Here is an 8,655-nt window from a genome sequence, read left to right as displayed (position 1 = left end):
ATAATAAGTTTAATTTTTAAATCTTCCCTACGACAAACTCTGACCAGTCGCCGCTTCCGTACTTCATTTGCTTTTGTCTCAGGTCCCACTCCTTTTTATCGCAAAACTGGCATATTGACAATGAATTATTTTAAAACACATTTTATTGTTCGTCTACAGGGTGAAAAGTATTTAAACCGACAAATTCTGGGAGGATGTAGGGGACATCAAAACAAATATTTCTCCCTAGTGTCATTTTTTCCTATGAGGTTTATTTAAACCGGTGGAGGCAGTATTACGCTCGTCAGTTGTTAGACACCGTATTACTATCTTCAGTTGTTAGAGGGCGTATTACGCTCTTCAGTTGTAGGCAACTGTTGTCCACCAGTGTAGTAGTGCATTGTCTGTGTTTACTAATGGAGCGATACACCTGGAGTGAGTACACTGATATGGTTGGTGCGTACTACGTAGCGCACCACAACGGACGAGCTGCACAGCGAGTTTATCAACAACAATATCCTAATCGCCGTATCCCGCATCATACGACCTTTGCTGCTGTGTACCAACGTCTGCGTGAGACCGGGTCATTTAGCAGATTACCTGGACAGGGACGCAGTCGCACGGTAAGAACGCTGCAACTTGAGGAAGCTGTCTTGCAGCATGTGCAGCGGGATCCTTCAGTCAGTGCGGTTCTTCGTTAATGTGTAGGTCGGTGTTGTTGGTGACTGTTTAATTGAACCGTATCTGCTACCTAGACCATTAAATGGCAGGCACTATTACAATTTTCTCGCCAGAGCATTGCCAGAATTGCTGGAAGACGTCCCGCTCCCTACAGGATAACGCATGTTGTTCCAACATGACGGGGTACCGGCACATTTCGGTTGTCGTGTGCGTCGATTCCTGGACCGACGGTTCCCAGAAACGTGGATTGGCAGAGGTGGTCCTGTACCATGGTCTGCTCGATCCCCAGATATGTCCCCTCTAGACTTTTTTTGTGTGGGGCTAGATGCCAACCCTGTTGACACAACTCCTGTTGCATCAGAAGAGGATCTGGTTGCCCGGATAGTAGCAGCAGCAGGAACAATTGAAGATACTCCTGGGGCTTCTGAACGTGTAAGACAGAACATGATCGGACGGTGTAACCTTTGTTTACGTGTCAATGATGGCATTTTTGAAAATCTAATGTAACTGAAATTGGGTTGTGTTAATGTGTTGTCTCTTGGTCATAAAAAAATGGAAAAGTGTTTGTTGGTTTAATTAATTTGCGACCAGAGAAATCTTCCTCTACCAGTTTAAATACTCCTCATAGGAAAAAACGACATAGGGAAAAATATTTGTTTTTATGTCCCCTACAACCTTCACCCTGTAGAGCTATTATATCCCTAACGTTATGGCTGTTTAAGTTTCATCGATATAGGTTCAGATGCTCATTGTTAAGAAAAATAAAATAACTAGTCATAAAAAGACGCAACTCGGCCAAAGCAGCTATTACACCAGGTACATTTTAATGCATCAGGTTTTACATATGGACTAATAGAAATACTGTGTATCTCATGTCACGCTATGTTTTTCTTTTTTTTTAAATTTTTCTTACCTCTAGAGATCTAAAGATCAACCTAGCCGGATCATAAATATGTTGTAACCTCCGTTTGGTTGGTTGGTTGGTTTGGGGAAGGAGACCAGACAGCGTGGTCATCGGTCTCATCGGATTAGGGAAGGATTGGGAAGGAAGTCGGCCGTGCCCTTTCAGAGGAACCGTCCCGGCATTTGCCTGGAGTGATTTAGGGAAATCACGGAAAACCTAAATCAGGATGGCCGGACGCGGGATTGAACCGTCGTCCTCCCGAATGCGAGTCCAGTGTCTAACCACTGCGCCACCCCGCTCGGTCCGTTTGTCTTCTTTTGCATTTGTGACGTAACATTCCCGATGACTGTGAATAGAAATACTGTGATTCACATGCTTCAAATAGTTACTGTGCATTTCCTTCGAAATCAAGTCTTCTTACAAAAAGTCATCGTGAGAAGCTCTGGCGGAGAACGAAAACAACAAACAAAATAAGATGCATGGCGCCTCAACGCATGGCCTGACAGGTTCATCTTCATCCAAAATTTACCTATACACGTCAGTAACAGGTATCTATTCTCTTTGTTAATTTTTTAATTTTCATTGCTTTTAATGTATCTCTTCATGCACCTTCGTTACGTATCTCTCATCTAAATCTACTTAAATGTCTCGGAAGCCACTGCAGAGTACGTTATTGAGACAAACCTGTTAGTAGCTTTAATAGAAAGACGTTATGTTATGTTATGTTAACCGCGGACATAGAAACGACGGAGGGGCTCCGTCCCCGCCGCAGCCGCAGTGGTCCGCAACCCCACGGCGACTACCGCAGTCCACCTCACCCCTTCGCCGCCCCACACCGAACCCAGGGTTATTGTGCTGTTCGGCCCCCGGTGGACCCCCAGGGAACGTCTCACACCAGACGAGTGTAGCCCCTATGTTTGCGTGGTAGAGTAATGGTGGTGTACGCGTACGTGGAGAACTTGTTTGCGCAGCAATCGCCGACGTAGTGTAGTTGAGGCGGAATAAGGGGAACCAGCCTGCATTTGCCGAGGCAGATGGAAAACCGCCTAAAAACCATCCACAGACTGGCCGGCTCACCGGACCTCGACACAAGTCCGCCGGGCGGATTCGTGCCTGGGACCGGCGCTCCTTCCCGCCCGGAAAAAAAGATGTTACTGGTATATTCGGAAACTGTTCAAATAATGCTCGAAGCAAAATGTTGCACATTGTTTTAGCAAGAAATGGTTACTAGAGCACTCTTGAGAAATCGTGCTGATTTCGATTTTCGCAAACTATCATTTCTCGGCTAACAAGTTCCTAGCAAAGTCATTAAAAGAAATATTAGCCACAGGTGGCACTTTTTCGAACAAAGGCGTTTATTTTGTACAGTTGCTTGCAATTATAAGTAGACAAACGTGGTAAGATGTTAGTTTTCTGCAATGGGTATGTATTGAAATTATATTACCTCCACGATTGTTCCATAGTTAATACCTCTTGAAATTTAGTACGACTTCTGGTTCCAATATATCTTACCACCTTTCATAAGGGCAATTTCAGGACACTGTTCCTTTATCGCGGAATTCTGTCGAATAGGCAGTTGCTAGTAATCGGATCCATTGAACACCTCTGAGTTTTTACTAGCAGCTGTCAGCTATATCTGCTGTGTTATTCCTCTTCCAATATGTGCTCAAGAATAACTGAATATCCGCAAGAATTACGTGTATTATCAACAACAGATGCCACCAAACCGAGGCATTAAATAAGAAGCGATCTTCAAATTCTCCTGCAAACACGTCCACTACTCGCTAAGGTTCAGCGCAATCAAAGTGTTTGTCATTTTAGTTTATGTTAGATATGTAAACTGTTTGTAGTGTAGGCAACACTTACAGTGTTAGTCTCTAGCATCCCAAACCTTTGGGTGCCATTGGAAACAACGGATGAGCAGAATGTGCTGTTATGTCCTTTATATAATTGACGCCCCAAGTATTTCCTTTTAATTATTACACATCAGTGCTAATTGCAACAATATTTTCAAATGTGCGTCCGGTATGGGAGGTACTAACCCGTATTTTAATATGCGTTCAAAGCAAAACAACGAAAAAATGATGTACGCAAGGACTTACTTTTGCCAAACGTATGTATGCATCCATGTAAATATTACATCTTTTTTTCTTCTTATTTAAATCACTAAATCCGTCTCGAATAACCGATGTTGTTAAATGCCTGTATGTATATATGTTCGGAGAAACTCCTTTCCTTTAATAAAAACATTTACTACCAATGCAAATACGTTACTCAAATCTCTATTTGTCGTCTATTGATTAAAGAGGAAAATCTCATCAATATACTTAAAGCATTTCACTTCCTGTTAGCCGTTAAGGAATATGCACCCTCGTCATGCAACTTCCCAAGGAAGTGTGGCAACAGCGACGAAGACACTACACAGAGATTTGAATGGAGTGCCGCCATTCCTCGCACTCAGCTGCAGAAGCGCTACCCATTCTTCGTCGTCGTTTATGATTGTTGTCTGGATCACGACAGCTGCGAGAGTAAAACTTCGGCGAATAATCGTAACTAGGATAGCCAATCTCTCGAAACAAAATTTAAAACAAAAAGCCATGTGACGAGATTACAAATATTGGTTGTGTCAGACAACAAAGTTTTTTCCGCGCTCCTAATAAACGAGGAATTTGTGGCACACGCAGCAAACAGTTGCAACTAGGATAACCAGACTCGTGCCTATAGCCAAACGATAATTACAGCAACATGTCTTACTTCATACGTCACTGTATTGCTAATTGCTCTATTGGCAAAAAATAGTGAATAATGGTTTAAAGGTCCATATTTTATACCAGTTGCAACCCCATGTTGACAGATCCCTAAGTATTGCTGTCGGCGGATGGAAAAGCTACTAGATCTAGTCATTTTCAGTAATAGAGTATAATGGTTAAGCTTTCTTCACTAAGAACTGCTATAGAATTTATCCTTTCAATAATTCAATGTATTGTTAGAAAGTGATGAATTCAAAATTATAATGATACGACTTTGTGACTAAATAAAAGTATATCTATATGTTCTATGAGCTCTGTCATTCATAAAAACTACTAGAAGAATTAACAAATCAGATTAAATATTCTAAATGGTTCAAATGGCTCTGAGCACTATGGGACTCAACTGCTGTGGTCGTAAGTCCCATAGAACTTAGAACTACTTAAACCTAACTAACCTAAGGACAGCACACAACACCCAGCCATCACGAGGCAGAGAAAATCCCTGACCCCGCCGGGAATCGAACCCGGGAACCCGGGCGTGGGAAGCGAGAACGCTACCGCACGACCACGAGATGCGGGCTAAAGATTCTAATCAGACATTAATTTATAGCTTTTGATCTATGACAATGGACACTGAAGTTCCAGTGATGTAAGTACAAATTCAGTATATTACTAAGCGAGGGTAAATAACACCAACAATTTAAATGCTGAAGGATATTTGTTCCACAGAAACTATTTCATGTTTTTAATGATTCCGCTCAACAGTGCTTCACATTCATATGTATTCAATAAGTACGCATATTAAGACTGAAGTTAGCAACTCATGTAACAAAGAAGTCAGTTACCTAGATCATTCAAAGAAAAGGAGTCTAAGACACTGAATTCGTTTCCTAGGTACTCTGGGTTCAAAACTAGTACAGCAATGTAAATGCAGAGTCTTTTTTGGTTTGTGCGTCTTAAGATGGGAACTGGAAAAAGTATAATAACCTTATTTTCAACAGGATGTTGAACTTTAAACTTCATTTTACATCCATAGAGATAGCAACACTAACCTTTGATAACCACTTTACACAGGATGGAAGGGATAAGGAAACGTGTGGGGGCAACCCAGAGTAGTAATGTTATTAGACGTTTGATTACATTTATGCAAATAAGAAATAATATTAACACAGTAATAATCAGACTCTCTCTTAAGAAACAACAGCCTAAGGGCAAATATGTCAAAATGTATAACAGAGCTATAACCACGATAAAGAAACATTACGAAAGTGGTAAAAATGAAGCCTCAGGGCCTATTCCCACATTCAGTCTGCATTTGACCTAGCAGTGTTGCTGAAGGCAGAAACTGTCACAATTTATAGTACAATCAGAATTTCATAAAAGTCCACTAGTTATAATATCATTGTAACATTAACAGTTCCTTATACCAAGAAAAGACGCAAATATACTGCTAAAACAGAACATTTCCTTCCCCTTTTTTCAACTTAAAAAAAAAAAAACACTAAGTGCCTCTAGAGGATACAAGATGAAAGCAGTACAATAGCAGGTCAAGCTGAAGCCATTTAAAGAAACATCTTCGAATAAACTATGAATCCCTAATGGTTGAGAGAAAGTTGGTACAGTACAGTTACTTAAATCTAATAAACAAGATGTTGTGAGGGAAAGGTACAGATTAGAATAAGAACTTAAGTTGCTCGTTCCAACAGATGGCCTGAATTACTGCGGTTAGGCCAGTCCCCCGCGCCGCGAGACAAGTTAACGAACAATAAGGCGGCGTGTAACATCAACAGGGCTCTGCGCCCGTGAAGCGTAGAGAAGTCGGCCGCGAGCTGAGGCAAGTCAGTACTGTTGACCAAGGGTACTCAATAAGTCAGGGCCAAAGAAGCGGTTTAACAATTATGAATGAAGCCTCTAAAACAACATACCAAGAGTTGCAAGTTATCTTTAAATCTCGTAAAAAGGGGGGTCTCAGTCATAACCACATTAAATTCAGCCCTTCATCAAGCCACCAACACCAGGCAAAGTCAGAAGCTGTCGTAGTACGACCACAGTGCATGGAAGGAGCAAAAGACAAAGGTAAGCCGAATATTAAATAACATTAAATATCTAGTCGTCTGAATCACAAACCAACGGACGTCAAGACGAATGGAATACATACAACAGGACGCCATCTCCTCACAAATTGCAGCAGGCGAGAAACGTTAAGGCCGTGACTAAAACAAGCATCCGAGAAATATACACTACTGACCATTAAAATTGATACACCAAGAAGAAATGCAGATGATAAACGTGTATTCATTGGACAAATATATTATACTAGAACTGAGATGTGACTACATTTTCATGAAATTTGGGTGCATAGATCCAGAGAAATTAGTACCCAGAACAACCACCTCTGGCCGTAATAACGGCCTTGATACCACTGGGCACTGAGTCAAACGGAGCTTAGATGGCGTGTACAGGTACAGCTGCCTATTCAACTTCAACACGATACCACAGTTCATCAAGAGTAGTGACTGGCGTCTTGTGACGAGCTAGTTGCTCGGCCACCATTGACCAGACGTTTTCGATTGGTGAGAGATCTGGAGAATATGCTGGCCAGGGCAGCAGTCGAACATTTCCTGTATTCAGAAAGGCCCGTACGGGGCCTGCAACATGCGGTCGTGCATTATCCTGCTGAAATGTAGGGTTTCGCAGTGATCGGATGAAGGGTAGAGCCACGGGCCGTAACACATCTGAAATGTAATGTCCACTGTTCAAAGTGCCGTCAATGCGAACAAGAGGTGACCGAGACGTGTAACCAATGGACCCCATACCATCACGCCGGGTGATACGCCAGTATGGCGATGACGAATACACGCTTCCAATGTGCGTTCACCTCGATGGTGCCAAACACGGATGCGACCATCATGATGCTGTAAACACAACCTGGATTAATCGAAAAAAATGACGTTTTGCCATTCGTGCACCCAGGTTCGTCGTTGACTACACCATCGCGGGCGCTCCTGGCTGTGATGCAGCGTCAAGGGTAACCGCAGCCATGGTCTCCGAGCTGATAGTCCATGCTGCTGCAGAGGTCGTCGAACTGTTCGTGCAGATGGTTGTTGTCTTGCAAACGTCCCCATCTGTTGACTCAGGGATCTAGACGTGGCTGCACGATCCGTTACAGCCATGCGGATAAGATTCCTGTCATCTCGACTGCTAGTGAGGCCGTTGGGATGCAGCACGGCGTTCCGTATTACTCTCCTGAACCCACCGATTCCATATTCTGCTAACAGTCATTGGATCTCGACCAACGCGAGCAGCAATGTCGCGATACGATAAACCGCAGTCGCGATAGGCTACAATCCGACATTTATCAAAGTCGGAAACGTGATGGTACGCATTTCTCCTCCTTACACGAGGCATGACAACAACGTTTCACCAGGCATCGCCGGTCAACTGCAGTTTGTGTATGAGAAATCGGTTGGAAACTTTCCTCATGTCAGCACGTTGTAGGTGTCACCGGCGGCGCCAACCTTGTGTGAATGTTCTGAAAAGCCAATCATTTGCATATCACAGCATTTTTTCCTGTCGGTTAAATTTTGCGTCTGTAGCACGTCATCTTCGTGGTGTAGCAATTTTAATGGCCAGTAGTGTAGCTGCCGCTCGTAGTGCGGTCTGCTAATCGTGCTGCTCCGCTGTACCCAGCTGTTCGCTTGAACTCATTGTAATGGCTCCCTCCGCATTCCGCCGCCCCTTCGCTGCACCATTAGACGAGTTGCTTCACAAGGAGAATCTATACACAGAGGAAAATGTGACGCCATAAACACATACGACTACGAAAAGCAGAGAAGAACAGATAAGGAACCGTCGCGACGACTCAATGTTGCTACGGCAACAGTGCCGAAGTTGCTCTAAGACAGCGTAAACAGTTCAACGGTATGGAATGCTTTATCCAAACAGTCTACCAGAATTGTTGTCGAGAGACAGTAATTATGTGAACTATTAAACTGCATAAAATACAGTGACTCAATCTGATAGTTTTTGCAGTTGGATATTTGAACGGAACTCCTTCTGCCCATTTCACGCACCAGGTGGGATTCTGGAGGGTGCGATAAGTGCTGATTTTGTGAATCGACAAAGGCACAATCCGTTTGACATTGGCCGTGTCCATTTCGATATCACTGTCAATTCAGGTATAAGATCCTCCCCCTCAATATCACCAATGGAGATATGGTCTGTCTGTGGTAATTTCTCGACCGGTGACATATGGACAGAAGAGGTGCCAAGGAGTCAGGGAGACAACACGTCATGGCGTGGTGGCTGGGTATTTAGTATATCCAACCCTGTTGCTGGCAT

Source organism: Schistocerca cancellata, chromosome 3 (assembly GCF_023864275.1).
Source record: "Schistocerca cancellata isolate TAMUIC-IGC-003103 chromosome 3, iqSchCanc2.1, whole genome shotgun sequence".
In the NCBI taxonomy this organism is placed as follows: domain Eukaryota; kingdom Metazoa; phylum Arthropoda; class Insecta; order Orthoptera; family Acrididae; genus Schistocerca; species Schistocerca cancellata.
This window is presented reverse-complemented; position numbering follows the sequence as displayed.